At 44.4% G+C, this 16,830-nt stretch overlaps 1 long non-coding RNA gene across 1 annotated transcript in view; it reads right to left on the reverse strand.

Annotated features, from left to right (window-relative positions):
- The window catches only part of LOC112990945 (uncharacterized), a 77,076-nt gene that overhangs the window by 42,381 nt on the left and 17,865 nt on the right, over positions 1–16,830 (reverse strand). The gene's annotated exons all lie outside the window — the stretch shown is intronic.

Raw genomic sequence — 16,830 nt, forward strand, 5'->3', positions numbered from 1 at the left:
TTTTTAATCTAAACTATGGACACCACCTAGTTAATGCTATGTAGAGAAGTTTTCCTACACCTGCATTTCCTCCTTCCCTTAGAAAGCTTCTCTGTCTTGTGTTTAATTTCTAAAGAAAAGCACTAGAAAAAAAATATAATGCTTATAACAACAGCCATCTTGCATATTTAGTTTTGTCTAATCTTACATTTATTTCATTACAAGCTTAGTTAAAAAGGCTTTTCCTCTGAACTCACAGGAGAAAACAGGATGGACAAACATGCTCCTGAGAAATTTGTACCTCACCAGACATGTGAGGTCTCATCTCTTATGTCTTTGTCAATATTTTGATATAGGCACAGGTGCAATTAGGAAATGGCTATTACTACGACTTCTCTGCCCAAACACACCTGCTTATTTCTCTTTCCATCTTCCCTGTGCAGATTTCTTTTTTGCCACAAGTTACCCAGCAGATTCAGGAAAATGTTGACTCTTCATCTGCCTCAGTGTAAAGCCAGTGATCTCAGCTTAAACCATCAGTGAATCTACCTAGCTTTCCACATTCTGGAGTATGTGCAAAGTCTATTTCTTTACCTTGAGATTCTTGGATTTTATTCACAATAAAAATGGCATATTTGTAAATAAAAATGCAGCTAAGCACATATATTCAGAGCTAAGGAAATATAATACAATGATAAAAATGAGCAAATGCTGTTTCTCTGCATTTACTCTAACTATTCCACAGGGCACTAGCTTTCAGCTAGTAGATCATAGTGAGTAGCTGATGAGAAATGTCTTCAAGTGTTTCAGTCAGCAAAACCTTAAAACTCATGTCTGACTGTGGCTTTTGAAGATCTGCTGTTGCAGATCTCCAAGAAACCCCTTCCAGAGTAGACTCAGCTGATACTGCCAATAGCTTGCACCAGTTCAGGCAGTGGAGGCAACACATACAGGCTGAGATAGTTTGAAGTCAGAGTAACTTCTTCTTGTAGGGTCTTTTATACCTATAGAAATATCAGAAATGAAATTATATCTCTGAAAAACATTGTCATGCTAAGAAAATGACTTGGGAGAAAACTCGCCATGAGCTGACCCATTCAGCTTTGCAGAGAAGGACCTTGGGGTCCTGGTGGACAACCAGTTGAACTTGGCCAGCAGTACACTCTCGTGGCAAAGGCGGCCAAAGTTATCCCGGGCTGCATTAGGAAGAGTGTTGCCCACAGGTCGAGGGAGGTGATCCTACCCCTCTATTCAGCACTGATGAGGCCACTCCTGAAGTACTGTGCCCAATTCTGGGTTCCCCAGTACCAGAAAGACATGGATTTACTGCAGCAAGTCCATCAAAGGGCCACAAAGAGGATTAAGGGATTTGAGCATCTCTCATACAAGCAGAAACTGAGAGAGCTGGTACTGTTTAGCCTGGAGAAGATGAGGCTCAAGGGGGACCTTATCAATGTTTATTAACATCTGATGCGAGTGTGTAAAAAAGATGTGGCCAGACCACAGAAGTGATCCCCTGTGACAGGATGAGATGCAATGGGAACAAACAGAAACACAGGAATTTCCCGTTGAACACAAGAAAACATTTCTTTACTGTGAGGGTGGCTGAACACTGGAACAGGTTGCCCAGAGAGGCTGTGGAGTCTCCACCTTGGAGATATTCAAAACCTGACTGGACAGAGGGAATTGGACCAGATGATCTTCAGAGGTCCCTTCCAAACCCAGCTATTCTGTGATTCTGTGATTTTGTGTAACCTAGTAGAGTATATTAGAGACATTGTTCAGAACTTTTCCAGTGTGTTTTAGAAAGTACCACAATCCCTTTTTCCTAGATAGTCTCTGCCACCTCATCACATGCCTAAGGGAAATATTTAAGAGAAACATTTAAGAGATAATCACCCCTTGATGTGACAAATCTGTCAGAAGACAAATAACCATGTATGTTGGCCACATAGAGGCTGCTGAGACTTGTTTTGGGCCACTTCTCTCAGCCCATCGTCTATCTCAACACCTGACCCACTTCTTGCTATCACCATTCCTTTTGTATGTCCAGCTCCTCCGCTATGTGGAGGACAGGAATGAAACATATACTCCTTCCCCACTCTTCAGCTTCTACTCCTCTGCCATTTGATATCCACTCTTTTAATAACTCTTTTCTCCCTTCAAGTCCCTTCAATTCCTCTCTGCTGGACCCTCCCCCCTGCCCCAGTTACATTCTGGTACCTGTCCCTCTGTTCTTCTACCTGCTGTGTGTGTCCACAGCTCTGCTAATAGTAAGTACAAGACCATGAGAAAAGGTCTGCTCATACAAGAAAGAGGTGGTCACTGGTGGGGGGGAGTCTGGTTCCATCTTCTGAACTCCCCCCATTAGGTATGTGTATAAATAGATGGTCTCCAGATGTCCCTTCCAACCTCACCTATTCTCTGAAAAAGGGCTGCTCGTACAGGAAAGACCGGGTGGGGGATGGGAGTGGAGCGAGAGAGAGAGAGATGTCAAAAGCTAACCAGCCTTTTTCTTAGTAAAGAATACAGAATACTGATAATACAGGTAATACAGAAACCTTATCAGATACATGAAATGGGTGATCCTATAAGAAACATAGGGAGAAACTTACCTTATACCCTGTTTCCCATATCTACCAGGGAAGTAGCTGCTGGCTCAGGAGAAGGGCTCTATAGTAAATTACACCTTGTGTATTCATGAAAATAGAAATTCCCTTAGTCCTCATAGCCAGCTGCTACTTCAGGGGATCTGTCCCAGCTATTCTTCCAACTTAGTGTGTCTAGTCACATAAATAATGACTAGTGTTACAGGCATTTTGATAAAAATGGATGGATTAAAATGTGTAACTAGAGACATGTCCCAAAAATAAATTACTAAGACTTCTTCCCATTTCCATTCCTTTTACTCACAGCTACTAAAGTTGGTGGCTAATTTTCTCCCAAAAAGAATTTCTCTAAAATTTTCTTTAATATTGTTCCCAAAAATGGTATTAAAAACCTCCTCTTTTCAGCAGTTCATAATTCCTTTCAGTGAGGTATATGGGCAATGAAAAATAGCAGTGTGTGTTTAACAGTCTGATCCATTTGGTCTCTGATAGTCTTTTCTCTGTCTTTCTCTCTCTCTCTAATCTTCATTGATCTCAACTCAGTATAAAATACGGCATTCTGCCTTTTTCTCTTTGCCATTCACAACAAAGATTTTAAGTAAAGGTTGAGAAAATCATTACGAAAGAATCAGAACCTAACCCACTATTGCACACATTTAAAGTAAGCTAAACTGATGAAAAAAGTAAAGTTGCCTCTCATGTGGTTAGTGTATTTGAAACAGAACTTATTCACAGTATGTCCTTCATTGTCATTTGATAGGCAACCTATATAACCAAAATATGTATTGAAGGAAAAATGAAAGGACCTGAAAAGTCTTTAAAGACAGTTACTCTGTGCATCCCAAAAGTGTTTTGGCTACCTAGATTTAAAGCTATCCAATGATTTGGTGTGCAATTGCACTTATACTCCTAAAATAATGTTAGGGGAAGGTTTTCTCTTTAATTTCTAGTCTGGAAATACTAGCTCCCCATGGACAGATATGTGGGTCACTCCATGCCCTGGGAAGGCTTTTGTTATGGCCATCATTCACCTAGCATTAAGCGACATCCTACACTGCTCACATGCAGTAAAACCCTCATATTTTGTCTCTGCAAGAGAGCTAAACATGAGCTTTAATCCTCTTCTGTTTTAGCGTAACCATGGCAGTTATTTATAGAATCACTCTCTAGCAATGGGTGGGCATTGCAGATGGTTCAGTCTCACCATAGAGCTAAATTAAGTAATTTGTTTCTGAAGGGGAGGTTTATTTATTGACCTCAATAAAGTTAATCTTGCTTTTGCCTAGAGCTCAACATACAAATATAATCCAGTGGGTTTATTTCACTTACTCTAGTATTTTTTACTTTTGAATGCTTGGTTTTGTTTCTATTTTCATCCCTTATGATTCTAACGCACCTGTTATTTTAGACCCCATTTCTTTAGACAAATCCTCTGGTGTCATTTTCTTTACAGTGTTTTGATTTATCTGGAAGTTTAGGAGCCCCCATTCAGTTGTAAAAATGGTGCGAAGTTAAAAATCTGTGAAAGTCATGGAAATAGCCTCACAGCTGAACCTCCCTCACAAGAGGGCCTGTTGCATTAAAACGCAGTGTTGAGGCAGCTGTCGCCTTTTAATGCGCAATCTCCCGTCCGTCTGAGACGGCACGGAGGCTCCTCCTGCCTCCGGGCCAATGAGCACTGACACCAATATGAGGATGCTACAAATGGTGTTTATTGGACGTATGCATTCACTTATATACCTACAAGCATACTGCTATCTCTGCGTCATATCCTTCCTCTTTCCGTGCCATCGCGAGATCTTCCGATCGCCGTTCCCTACATCTCCCCCTCCCCATGCTTTGGCTATGCTATTTGCTTTAAATTGCCGTGTCGCTGGTTAAGCGTTCATAATGTGGGTGTGGGCAGGACCACCCCTTTTCTAGCAGTTGTCTTACCAAGCATCTAAACACTAGTTTACATGCTAATATGCCTAGCACGAGCATCAGCAGCAGGCGCAACCCTTCTATTAGTAACTGCCTGGCCCATGGTCCTAGCCCAAGCCAATTACCAAACCAACTATCTAGCGGGTTAGTCATTACGGTAATTTTTTGCGTGTGCTCCTTTAGCCATTCTAACTCACTGTGTATTGACCGGCTGTGCTCCGTCAGATTAAAGCAGCACATGCCTTCCACATCTTTATACCCATGACCCTGGGCTAACAGCAGAAAGTCTATGGCTGCTCTATTCTGCAGGACAGCATGTCGTAAGCTATCCATATCTTGTGCCATTTCATACAGTACTTTGGTTGTTACGTTGCTCTGCTTCACCGCCCAACAAGCTAGCTTTCCCAAGGATGCCAAGGCATGCGCTGTACCAATCTGCGGGATGACTGATGCTCCGATTCGAGATGCCGCTCCCCAGATCTCAACCTTATCATCACACTCGGGGCCCAAGCTCGTCAGACTGCGGCACCTTCGACTTGTTTGATTTGCCATGGTTATCACAGCCGTTAGATTGGGCGCAAAGATAGTTAAGCTGCCTAAGTAACAAGGCCCCCCTACAGCACGTCTTGGGATCCCGGGCCACGCCCGGTCCCCACATATCAGGAACATTCCATCAGGGAGGGCCCTAGCCGTCTCATTTACCCAATGGGTCGGCCCTCCTCCTTTTGTTTCCGCCCCCAAAGAGCCGTTACAGTATGATTTTGCGGTATAATCAAACCCCGGTGTGCTTGAGGACACATTGGTCCACCCGGTCCAGTTAAGGTTTCTATAGACATTTATCCCTTGTTGATTATTCCCAAAGTGCACGCATGCTGCACCGGTGTAGTTAATTGGTGCTACCAAACCCAGAAGGTCAAGCTCTTGCGGGTCCCAGGGCAATGATGCATTCAGCGTGTTCAAGCAGTTACTAATATTGCTTGTGTTTGTGCAATGCTCTCTCAGCTTTGGTAGGTCTACGGTCAAATTCAATGGGACCCCTATTAAGCATGTCTTAAAAGGCTGCCCTGCACCCGCCAGCATCAGGCAAAATCGCTTATTTCCTGTCCGGTTTGCCCAGGTGAGCCATAGATTGTTACTACCCCATTTCGCTAACGTTGGTTCGCCTTTCACCCCTTGGAGTCCCAGTCCCAGCATCGCTACGAGGAGAGCTACTTGGGTCGCTCCCCCTGCCATCTTCTCGGGTTTTCTGGTTACGCGTTCTTCTTGTGGTTTCACGCGCCTTTTCTCATCTGTTCTTCTTCTCCTGTCTGCTGTCTTTGCTGCTAGGAGGGATCATCGGCCATTCAGGGTGGTCCTCCCCTGCAATAAAGCTCAGACATTCATTAATTCATCTGACTCTCTGCTTCCTGTCTTGTCCTTCCCCTGAGGTCTGGGCGCACCCACTTTGCAGGGACCCATCTTACCACTTCTCCCTGCCTGACCGCTGCATACCCTCGTCCTTGGGTTACCAGCTGCCACCCCTCTTTCCATTCCCCTTTTTCCGGGATTCGGACCTTTACGTCTGGTCCCTCGTGCATCGCTCGGACCGCCCAATGCTTTTCCGCTGGCGTCTTGTTCTCCTCCCCCCTGGTGAACTGGTTCAGACTGAATAAGGCCCGCATAATTATTTCTGATTGTTTGTGCGCGGGGATCCTTTGTGTATATCCTTCCCCCTCCCCAAGAATCTCGATCCTTTGCTTTAAAGTGCGGTTTGCTCGCTCGACGATGGCCTGACCTGTGCTATTATAGGCAATACCGTGCACTAGCTTAATTCCCCATCGTACGGCCCATTCTTTCGTGCTTTGCGCTGTGAAACACGTGCCGTTGTCTGTTTTAATAGTTTCTGGGGCACCCAGCCAGGCCATTGCCGTGTGCCAATGCAACTGTGCCGCCCGCGCTGTGACTCGTTTATGTTGGGTCGCAACGATGATACCGCTGTGTGTGTCCACTGTGACAGCCAGCCAGGGCCGTGGTCGAAGTCGCTGGCACATTGTGAAGTCCGTTTGCCATATTTGGTTTCCTTTCAGCCCCCTGGGGTTGATGCCGGCGCCCCACAGGGGGTTTTTTGGCAATACGGGCAAGCCGCAACCACTTCACGAGCCGTGGTGAGGGGGATGTTGCAGCTTTTTGCCAGTGCTTTTGCACCAACATGGAGAAGGTCGTGCACCTGCCTTGCTTCTGCGACTGTCCACACACCTTTGGCCGCTTGATCGGCTTTATTGTTGCCTTCTTGGTACACTCCTTGGATTGCCTCATGACTCCGAACATGAATAACAGAGGCAGTGGCCCGCCGTTGTTGTAGGGCTTCTTCTAGCATTAGCGCAATGGGCGATCCGGCCCATCCGGGATACGACATGTTGTGTAACAATTTAAAGACGAACATGGAGTCTGTCACTACATTCAAATGCTCTTCTGGCCACATTTGCAATGCCTGCGCCACAGCTCGGGCCTCTAGATGCTGTACGCTACTGTCCGGCTCGCTGATCTTCACTCGGTGCCATTGGGCCTTTTGATCTTGCCACACAACAACCGCTGCCCTGGTCACCGATGACGCGTCGGTGAACACTGTGCGCCCTGGTGCAGGTCGCTGTAGCACTCGGGCTTTCAGATGGGGCCGAAGGACGGTGAGGTGTGTATACATCTCCAGCACAGGCGATAATCTGATTGTTCCTGGGAATCCTTCTAAAGCTATTGCTATACTATCTTGTTTCTGGACCACGCTGTCCCATTGATTCCTTTTTACCGGCAGGTAAATGGACTCAGGCTCCTTCGCGAAGTGCCGAACGGTGGCGGTTCGTCCCTTCTGTATCATCTGTGCCAACGCTGTTACGATTGTGACGTATGCCGTACTTATTTGGTTCGACACTATCCACCATACGACTTCTGGACGCTCCGGTGTCCCTTGTCCTAGAACGCCTATGGCTCCTGTTCTTGTAACTGCCACGTACAGATTGATTGGTCTGGCCGGGTCGTATCTCGTTACTCCGCCCTTTGCCATGAGATCTTCTATTTTTCGGAGGGCTTCTAACGCGTTCGGTGTCATCTGCCTCGGTTCCCATGGTTTGTGGCCCTTGAGCAACTCGAGCAGTGGCTCCATCCACTCCTTGGGAATACCTATCAGCCCTCGCAGCCATTGGAGAGCTCCAACCAATTGCTGTACATCATGCAACGTCCGTATCTCTCTATTGAGCTTTATCGGCTGTGGGACCACAGCTCTGGGGAGGATGGTGGTTCCCAGATAGTCGACAGATTCTCCCCTTTGCGTCTTTGCTTTCTGAACGTACAGTCCCGCTTCATTTAGGCAGTTAATTACTGCCTGTTCTGCCTGATCGGTTTCTTGCTGGGTCTCTGCAGCTATTAGGAGGTCGTCCATGTAATGGATGATAAGCGCGCGCGGGAACTGCGCTCTTACCGGCTGCAATACCTTAGCTACTGCCGCCTGACAAATCGTAGGTGAATTTTTCATGCCCTGCGGGAGGACTGTCCATTGATATCGCGCTGCTGGCTCCTGCAGATTCTCTGAGGGCAGTGTGAAGGCAAATCGAGCTTTGTCCTGAGGGGCTAATGGTATAGAGAAAAAGCAATCTTGGATATCCATCACCACCACTGGCCAATTCTTTGGTATTGCTGATGGTAGTGGCAACCCTGGCTGGAGGGCACCCATCGCTTCCATCTGCTGATTTACCGCTCGTAGGTCGTGCAGTAATCGAAATTTAGACTTATCCTTTTTGTGTATCACAAATATAGGAGTGTTCCAGGGACTGTGGCTTTCCTCCAGGTGTCCCTGCTCTAATTCTCTACTTACTATTTGTCGGGCAGCCGCCAATTTGTCCGCTGTCAATGGCCACTGCTCTACCCACACAGGCTCATTGGAGCACCATGTCAACGGGACAGCGAAATGAGCCCCGAGGAGGTAGGCAGTGGCCCTTACCCTAAATTTGTCAGGTGAAAGCCGCTTTGCAATAAGGCATCTCGCCCTAACAATGGTTCCCCTATGGCAGTTATGTACGGCCGCACACGGATGATCTGAGCAGGCCTATCCGGGTCCTCCAATACAATTGTGATATCGGTTTCAGAAATCATAGCCTCCGCCCTGCCTCCCACTCCATCTAACGAGCTTGCCACTTTTGCTGGCCAACTCGATGGCCACAACCACGAGGGTACACATGTAACATCTGCCCCCGTATCTAGCATCATTATTAAGGGGATGCTAGGAGGACCCGCCCCTGGTGGGCCTATCAGATGCGCTTTCACTCGGGGTCTCTTCTCACACCCTAAGACCAGGGCCACGCGGGGTTTCCCTTCGGAGTTTGGTCGCTGGAGCTGTCCATCAGCAGTGTGTTGTTGTTGACAGGGGCTACTTGAGGCCGGCTCACCGGGGATGGGTGGCCCCCTACTTGCCCTCCCCGCTTCTCGTTTCCCGACCGCCGACAATCTCGTGCTCTGTGTCCTGGTTTTCCACAGGCCCAGCATGTAAGGCTCCCCATACCCCTTGTTGGGCGCGCGTAACTTCCCTTATTCGTGCACTGTGCTCTCAAATGGCCCATTCGCCCGCAGCCAAAGCATGGGCCTCCTTTTGGACCTCCTCTAGCTCTAACCTCCGGCATTGCCATAACTGCTGCAGCAATCTGTAGGGCTGTGGTCTTGTCCCGGTGTTCTAATACGTACTTGATCGTCTGCCCTAGACTTGCTCCCTTAGGCGCTGTTCTTAGGATTTCTTTTGTCAACTCGTTGCCCTGTTGTTTGATACATTCCAACATCACCGCTCCTTTTGCAGCGTCTGGTAAAGATGCAAGTTCTACTGCTGCCTGTAGCCTGTCACAAAACTTGTCAAACGGCTCTCCCACTCTCTGCTTCACAGTCGTCCATGGCTCTGCCTGCTGCACCAGTGGCCCAATATCATCAAAGGCCTTTTGAGATGCTTCTGTTGCCACCAGTATCTCCCGAGGTGTCAGGCCCGCTGCCTGCTGCTGGGGTGTAGCCATGGCTGCATCATTTCCTCTTAACCGCGCTAGGGTGGATTGGCCCAGTGGGTTCTGCGGGTCTGCCTGTGCGGCCATCAACGCCTGCTGCAAGCGCGAGGTCCACGCTTCTTTCCACATAAGGACCATCGTGGGCGATAAAACCAGTCGCGCGAGGGCGCGACAATCCCACGGTATTAGGCCTCCCGCGTGCGCCGCGTCCAGCAATGTCTGTGTCACCGGGTGTCGCAGGCCCTGTTCTTGCACTGCTTTCAATAGCTGTTGTACCGTCTTTGGGTCGAGGGGCATCCATTCCACTGCCCCCCCCCCCGGGGCAACTCGTACTGGGAAGGCCCCTATTGGCGCACGAAACTTGAGGCCACTCAGGGCACATTCCGTCGCTATCAGTTTCCAGTCTGTTAGGGGAATTTCTTTTCCCCCTCCCGCTTGGGCAGAACCTGCTGTCTCTGATGGCCCTCTTTGTTTAGCTATTGCCTCTGATAGCCCTCTTTGTTTAGCTATTGCCTCTAATAGCCCTCTTTGTTTAGCTATTGCCTCTGATAGCCCTCTTTGTTTAGCTGTTTCTTCTTCCAGAGCTGTAAGCAGCATAAACATCTGCTCCATATCTCTTGTGACTTTCCTCCTCTTTTTTTTTTTTTTTTTTTTTTTTTTTTTTTTTTTTCTCCTTCGCCTCTGACTGCGGCGGGGGAACTCCGCCCTAGTTGCTGCACCTGAGTCTTCAGTCTCCTCCTTCTGCAATGCTGGTCGACGCCCACTCCTCTCTCGGCCAGCGCCATCTTTTCCCGGGTGCGGCACCCTCGGTTTTTCCCCTGCTTCTGGTCTTTCCCCTGCTTCTTCTCTTCTTTCGTCCTCCCACTGCACCCGAATCATGGCCCCCAGTAGCCAGTCTCGGGGATCATCCACTATAAGCGGTCTTTCCTTTTCTTCTGCCTCCTCCACTTTCACCTTGCTTTCTTTTCCTCTACCCGCCTCTGGCTTTTTCATATCTCGGTCTCCACAAAGGTCTCCTGGTTCTCCTAGTTCTCCCCCTTCCATCGCCCTCATTTCTTTCCACAGATACCGCGGCGGAGGCGGAGAAGAGGGCGTTATTGGGTAAGCCTCTGGAGTTTTTGCCTCCCCCTCTCCCTGCTCTGGTTCTTGATTAACCGCCTCCTCCTTTATGTCTGTTTCCACACTCTCCGTTTTCACTTCATCCCCTACTATCGCCTCTCCCTCTATCGCCTCCGTTCGCTCCTCTGCGTTCGCTGCTGTCTGTGTCGCCATTTCCGCGGACATGTGCAGCGCCGCGCGAGCAGCCTGCCAGGTCTCACGCTCCTCTCTAGTCCTTTGTAAAATGGTCATTACGTCTCCCCATGTCTTGAGCTCTGCGGCCTTCTTTGTGGCCATGGCTCTCTGAGCGAGCGCTCGAGTGCATTTCTCCCAGTTAGAAGGGGAAAGAATGTCCCCTGGTCTAACTATCGCTCCTTCTTTCAGGAGCCGCCCGACGCAGTTCGCAACTGCATCCGCTCTCATAGAGAGCCCCCATTCCCGGGCACCCACACGTACAACCTTGACTACCGCGTCCATGATCCGGATCCTCTCGACTGCCTGCGGTCCGCCGTCTCAGCTATCACGTCGGGGTCACCACTTGTCGCCTTTTAATGCGCAATCTCCCGTCCGTCTGAGACGGCACGGAGGCTCCTCCTGCCTCCGGACCAATGAGCACTGACACCAATATGAGGATGCTACAAATGGCGTTTATTGGATGTATGCATTCACTTATATACCTACAAGCATACTGCTATCTCTGCGTCATATCCTTCCTCTTTCCGTGCCATCGCGAGATCTTCCGATCGCCGTTCCCTACAGGCAGCCCTGCCACAGTCGCAGACATCTGGCAGCTTTTCACTCGCCCTCTCATCCCAACCGCTTTGCTTATTCCATACCTCACATAAACACTGGGGGTGCTGATAGCCTCAGCTATTTCGTTCTCTTGTGATCTGGAGACATTTGATAGTGCATCAGAAGCGAGTAAATTAGGCCTCCCCTCAGAGAACAAATCACACGCTTTTGTGTTTCTGTTCCTAACAAAGACAGCAAATGTTTGGGTGTTGCTGTTGAACCACAGTCACTTTTGTGACTAAAAATTGCCAAAGGCATTAGTGCAAGGTGATATCATGGCAGCCAGGCTTTCTACTTCCCTGTCAGATGCATGCAAATCAGACCTTTTTGATAGCTTCAGGTTCCCGTCCTGTGGCTTCCAACTTCCATAGAGGTGCCCTGATCACTCTGAGGGTTTCTTTTAGCCTGTTACCTCTACAAACAGACACACAAATGATTCCTGGACCCTAGACAGAATAACATTGTTTCTTATCATACAGTATCAAGAGCTCAAATTCATACAGAAAGGCAACTAGAGCCCAAAAGAACGTAATTGAAATTCCTTGCAACATTTATCCTTTAATAGCAAGCTAACCACAGGTAAATCACCTGGTGGGCTGACTGTTAATTTTTCATACTCATCTCAGGAAAGTCCATATGACAGCTTTTCAAATGAAGTGAATATATCCTGATGAAACAGCAAGGCCTCACTGATGGCAAGTGTTTGTACATTCTTGACATGACCATGACAGTATACAAAGCAAGATAATGTGGTTTGCAACCTGTTGCTTTCTAGGATAAATATAAAAGTGAATTTCATTACTCAGCAGAACTACCATAAATACTACCTTCTTTGAGAAGAAAATGAATTTCACTAAAAACTTTATTCTGGATTAGTCAGAAGCTGTGAGATGCACCCATACCAGGTAGACACTACTGCAAAAGTGAACATCTAGTCTGCCAATCAAAACTGCAGGTACTGAGTGCCTGGAGAAATTCATTTCTATGGGCAGTCTTCCAGTCCACATCTACATAAGGCTAGTTAGGATATTTCTTCTTTTTTCTTTCTTTCCTTTTGGGGGATATTTGTATGAAGTTCCTAAATTCTGAAATCTTGCCTTGCATATTGCGCTTCTTTTTACTTCTGTATGTATTTGATAGGTCCGTTTTTCATTATGAGAATTATTTCATGGTCCAATTTAGTGTTTAAAAGTGTAGTAAGGAAAATGGATAGTTTATTTGAATAATAGTGTGATTCCTGGATCCAGTTCTTATCTGCTATGGAAAGTGAATCTAGTAATCTCACAGCACCCAAGAGCATTTGCATAAAATTGCATATTGTATTCATTTTGTTATATGTTTATATTTCATTTATTAAATAGCAACAATATATGGAAAAGGAGCTACTCTTACATCCACTTTTTAATTTGGTGGTAAATCTACGACACAATATGCAAAACTGGGATTGAAGAAATTTCAGCCCAGGAATTCTCTGTATTATCAAACTCCTTATATCTGCCCAGAACAGATAAGATCTCCAAATCATTATATTTTTCCAAAAAATCAGGAGGTTTCTAGCACATAGGATAAGATTAATCTGTCCATTGCACAAAGAGATGTGTTACTTTATGAAAGTGCCTTTTTCTCTCCATTGACACTGAAAGGAACTTACAGAGCCTTTCTCAGCCTTAAGCATCTAACTTCTAGAAGACTAAAAGCAGAATGACTCAGCTCTTCTGTGAGCCAAGATGAATTCCATGTGTGTTATTTTTCTATATTTTGGTTCTGTATTTTGCTTACCACCTGATGCACTTCATAAAACAAGCTGCAAAATATTTTTTGGTTTTAGGAAATAAGCATCCTCAGTCTTTGCATTGTCAATGGCATCATAGTACTACATGAAGGCTCATAAGAAATATACCTGTTATTTTCAAATTTTAAATTAGCTGAACAGTGTGTTGTTATAGGAGACATCTGTGTGATCAGATGTGCTTTGGGTTATATACAGCAAACAAGTTTCATTGCATATGTTGTCTGAGGTTGATCACTAATCTTCAAGCTAATTCCAGACATTCTTCATACCCTCCCGTAGTTTATAAAGAAAGCATGTTATACCTGGTCCAGTTATAAAATAAAATTAGTTTAGACATTATAACTCTTTGAACGCTGTGTTGTATTAGTGATACCACTATACCTATACACTATACTACATATAAACTTGATACCACTATACTGGAATGATATACTACCAGAATTTTATGGTATGTTAGTAAATCATGATTTCAAACCAGTTTCTACTTAAAATTATTTTCAGTAGTTCTATACTAAGGGCCATAATTTGTCCATGTACCTAGGAACAGGTGGCTTCTATCAAGTAAACAGTAGGTTCTCTACATATCAGGAACATAATGTGCCCAATGAACACAGAGGGGGAAGGTTCTGAGTCTATATTCTTTATTATATTAAACAGGATTTTTTCAGTTGCAAATGTCACATCTTATCAAGATGCAGACCATCCTGGCCTCTTATGCAATAGCATAAGGACATTTTTTGCCAGAGGAAAACTAAACTCATGCTCTTTTTCACATATTAAATTTAGTCATATTCATGCTGCCATATAACATGACAGTCAATGTCACTTATGTTTCAGTTGTTAAAATTGAATCCACTTAAGACTCTGAGTGTTTTAGTCATGTTGTTAACTATCGCAGTAAAAATTCACGGAAAAGCGAAATGTTACACTGATCATTTGTTATCAGCATAGTTTTTTATATATATAAATGTTGGATACCTGTAGAAGATTATTTGAGTGAAATATATTTACTTGAAGACATGTTATTGTATGTTAACTAGGTACAGAAATATACTGGAAAATTACAAGCAAGATGTTTTAGAGGAAAACTTTAAATACTAGCCTTTAAATACAGCCACATGCATTTCAGGTGTTTTACCTAGTGACATTCACTACTCAAAACTAACACTAAATACATCCATAGATTGCAAAACGAGGTAATCCTAATCCTATTCTTTTGAAAGTCGGTGTGTATTTTGCCATTGTTTTCAGTGGATATAAGTGAGAACAACATCTAAGAGAGAACAACGTTCATGGGAGTCTGAGCCAGAGAACTGAGGTCTGATGCTCCAAGACTAGTTGTCCTCAACTTTTTTTAATAAATGAAATCATTAGATGGGGTTTAATAGTACAGTGCATCTGTCTCACAGGATTTACCCAACCCTTCATAGGGTCAGATCTGTAATGATTTTGATGGTCCTGTACAATTCCACAAAGCACATTTTTCACTCGCCATAAAAACTGTTGTGCGTGGGGCAGTCTAAGGAACAAAGTATCTCAGGAAATACTGAAGCTCAAATTTGAACAGCCCTGAGCTGGATCTTGCACAGGGCATCATAACTCTCTGTCCATATCTATTCATTGTCATTGTCTCAGTCTTCACGAGAAGAATTTTTTCTGCTGAAGAAGAAAAGAAGGAAGCCAGGCCATATAGTAACTGGTGGGATTCCCAAATTTTCTGAGTATCAAAATATGGATAAATATATGCCTAGCAGACATTAATTAAATTCCTGTAGTAGATGCCATGGTTTTACAGAGTGCTTTGTTCTCTGTTTATTTCTTTAATTTGTTTTAAAGTTCATAGTTAAGCCTAAAAACACTTTCCCTACAATCCTTCTCTGTATAATTACTTTCTACTATGTAATTCCAGAGCAAAATCCTGGTCTCACAGATTTCACGGAACAAGTATTTCACTCACAAAATTATGTTAATTGCTTGTATTGTCAGAGAGACAAGTTAAAACAGATATGCTTTTAACATAAATATATATATATATTACTTTCTATCTTCACCAGCATCAACTAATAACTAAATGTAAGCCAAGTTTTGCTTTCAGGTGTGAGATTCAAGGGGCACTCAGCAATCTGTTAGGCACTCAGGCTTGAACATTAGGGCTGCCAGAGCTCCTTATCAGGTGATTCTTAGGGAAGAAAACTTGAGGAAGTGGAGGCATGAGAAAAATTGTAGGATTTTCAAAGGGATTTGCACCTTCTTGTACTGGATTTGATATCTAATATTCTGTAGCCCCACAACAAAATCTTATTCACACTATCTGTAGAGGATGAATGAGTTTCCAGAAGTGAAGGAAAGTAATATTACTGGTTATTTAAATACACTTTTGCTTAATTTTTCTTTAAAGACTTAAATTTGAAATAACAGTATGAAATTATTCACATGTTGGTCAAATCTTTTATGTATGTGATGATTGCTGAGGTTGATTAAAAAAAAAAAAAAGAAAGAAAAGGAAAGAAACAGGAAAAAGAAAAGGCCCTGTATGATCTTTTTTTTTCTTTGACAGGCACTGTAGAAATGATTTCACAAATGTGACTTCCCAGTAGGAAGTCCACACCAATAATGTACTAGATAAAGAGGTTTAGAACTCTTGATTGTTTCCATGTCTGTTATTTACAGCTGAGTTATTTGCACATACCATGCTCTCCCTATAACAAATATTCTGAAATGAAACTGTTTCTCTCAATAATAAACAAACTGAAATCATATTAAGTTGTTACGGAAACTTATATACACAATCCCTCTCCCCTAAAAGAGATTAATATATGCTTTTTCTATCTTTCCTCCAAAATCAACATTTACTGGGTATATTAGAAGATTATGTCCCCCTAATCTGTGGCAAACAATTTTCCTGCAAGCCCCTTCTGCTGGCAGATGCACTGTAATCCTTCTTTCACCCTATCAAATATAATCCTACTTGTACATCAGATACTAAAACACAGCTGCTGCTGCTGCTAAGACACAACCTCCTTCCCCCACCCTCTCCATGTCTAACATGAAGAAACATGAAGAAATGCATTAAATCAGCAGTGCACATTGCATACCTATCATTTAACAGAGCAGCTCCAAGTGGAAGAGATCAAGGGGCTAACATGTGCTTCTTCTCATTTTAATAGACCAGAGGTAGTTTTCTCTGTCACTCTGTTTCTGATACCACTAACTGGTATGGCATTGTGCAGAGGAATCCATGCCTGCAGTACTATTTGTGTTTCAGATTTTCTTTTCTTGCTATAAATTAGAATAGAGTGCATGATCGAAAATGTATGCTTTACTGTAACTTAATATCAGTGATCTGTTATCATTCACAAACTACTTAAGTTGAATTACCTGTTTTAGTAGATCACCAAAACTCTCTAGATTGCATTACCATCCAATAATTAATTGTCTATCTTCAGTTATTCTTTATTAAAATATGAACTGTATCACTTTACAGCAGGCATCTTGCCAGTAAGTATGTTATTAAGTAAAATGCAGGAGATAGGTTTGGCTGAAACGAAGTGCTAGTGGTTGCCTCATTTCTGCTCTGATTAGTGGCAAGATTTACCAAAAGAACACCTGCCCTACCTTCTCCTGT

The sequence above is a fragment of the Dromaius novaehollandiae genome, chromosome 1, assembly GCF_036370855.1.
Source record: "Dromaius novaehollandiae isolate bDroNov1 chromosome 1, bDroNov1.hap1, whole genome shotgun sequence".
In the NCBI taxonomy this organism is placed as follows: domain Eukaryota; kingdom Metazoa; phylum Chordata; class Aves; order Casuariiformes; family Dromaiidae; genus Dromaius; species Dromaius novaehollandiae.